The following is a 2,038-nucleotide window of genomic DNA, read 5'->3' as shown; positions in this document are numbered from 1 at the left end:
GGAAAGATTGCCGAGATGGTGCTCATGAGACCTGAGACCACTCGGGAGGAGCTGAACTGCTCCTCTGTCTTGGAGAAGACCTGAACAAGCAGCGTCAGACGCGCTTGGGTTCTGAGATGCATAAGAACCCCAAGAATCCGTTGTATCCTTTGGTGACGGGGCATGCGAACGTGGTGAACAAACACCCACCGACCATACTCCCACCGGATCGAGGGATACGGCATGAGATTGATCTCGTGCCTGGCACAAAGTATTGTGTCACGAGGCAATGACCTCTCCCGCGCGAGCAGTGCGAGGTCATTGATGCCTTCTTCGCCGCGAAAGCGAAGGCAGGCATGGTGTGGGAGTCGAAATATTCGCACTCGACGCCAAATTTCTGCGTTCGAAAACCGAACGGAAGGTGGCGCCAAATTCATGCTTATAACAAGCTGAACAACGCGTCGGTGCCGGCCCAAACACTAATTCCACGAAAGGATCTGTTGTTAAACAACATGGCCGGGAGCGTACGGTACAGTGCGCTGGATTTAGTACACGGATACTACCAGATCGTGATGCGAGAGAGCGACATCCCGCTCACCGCGGCGAGAGCCCCAAGAGGCATGCTTTGGGAGTGGCTCGCCATGCTGCAGGGCTTGCCTAACGCCCCGGTGACGTTCATTCACCTGGTGACGCAATTGTTCCGCCCTTTGCGTACCTTCGGACAGACGTACTGCGACGACATATTCGCCCATAGCCGTGCCGAGGAAGGCAAGACGGCCATGGAGGTGCATCTGGGGCACCGCCGTCCAGTGTTGGACGTAATGCGAGCAAACAAGCTCTACGCCAACATCGACAAGTGCGTTTTCGCGTCACCAGAGATTAAAGTTCTCGGTTGCTTCGTAAGCAACGTGGGTGTTCGGTCTGGTCCAGACAAGGTCAAGGCCATAGCAGCATGGCCAACGCCCCGATCCCAAAAGGATCTTCGAAAGTGGTTGGGCTTGGCTAACTACCTTCACAAGTACAGTGCAGGGTACGCGGGCTTCGCTAAGCCCTTGTCGGGCCTCCTTCAGAGGAACGTCGACTGGCGCTGGGAGCAAGAGCATCAGGATACTTTTGATATCATCAAGGCCAGTCTCCAAGAGGCCCCTGTCCTGGCCCTGCCGGACGAACGAAGCCGTTTAGCGTCGTTTGGGATGCCTCCGATTACTCCATCGGGTGTGCTTTGCTGCAGGCCGACACGGCTGGGCACGAACAAGTCATCTCGTTCCAGTCCAGACAGCTCAAAGCCGCCGAACGGAACTACCCTGCTCACGACAAGTAGCTCCTGGCAATGAAGTATGCCCTTGTGGAGTTTCGTGTTCACCGTTTGGGCTCCCGGCCCTTCGTGATCTACACAGACCACGCGTCCTTGAGGTCGGCGACTAACTCGCCTCACCTCTCCCAAAGGATGGCGAGGTGGCAGTCCCTTTTTGTGGAATACAACTTTCGCGTCGAGTACAAGCCGGGCAAGCACAACGTGCTTGTGGACGCCCTATCTCGGCGTCCTGACTACGATTTGGCCCACATCACGCGGGTGACAACGGATCTATACGATCGGATACGCATGGCGTATCGGGACGATGAGGCTGTCGCGCCTATCCTTAAGCTCCTCACGGCGGGAACGAGCGCGAAGTCTGACAGCGCTCACGGATCCACCGATATGAGTGGAAGGATGGCCTCGTCTATTACCAGGTGGAGCCCAATAAACCTCCACGGGTGGTCGTACCCAGCGACGAGGATCTGGAGCTCGACATCCTTGCGGAGGCGCACGACGCGACCTCCAGCGGCCACTTAAGCCGCGAGAAGACCTTTCTGTCAGTCTCTCAGGCCTTCTGGTGGACCCATGGGTCGACCGATACGTGAAGACATGTGAAACGTGTCAGCGGGTCAAACCCGCAGGGCACGCTTCGGCTGCACTACAGAGCCTGCCCGTTCCAGCTGAATGTTGGAAGTCGATGGGTCTTGACTTCATCTTTGGGCGTTCCGCCGGCGGACACGGCAACACCGGAATTTTAATGTT

This window comes from Phytophthora infestans, genomic scaffold (assembly GCF_000142945.1).
Source record: "Phytophthora infestans T30-4 supercont1.150 genomic scaffold, whole genome shotgun sequence".
Classification (NCBI taxonomy): domain Eukaryota; phylum Oomycota; class Peronosporomycetes; order Peronosporales; family Peronosporaceae; genus Phytophthora; species Phytophthora infestans.
This window is presented reverse-complemented; position numbering follows the sequence as displayed.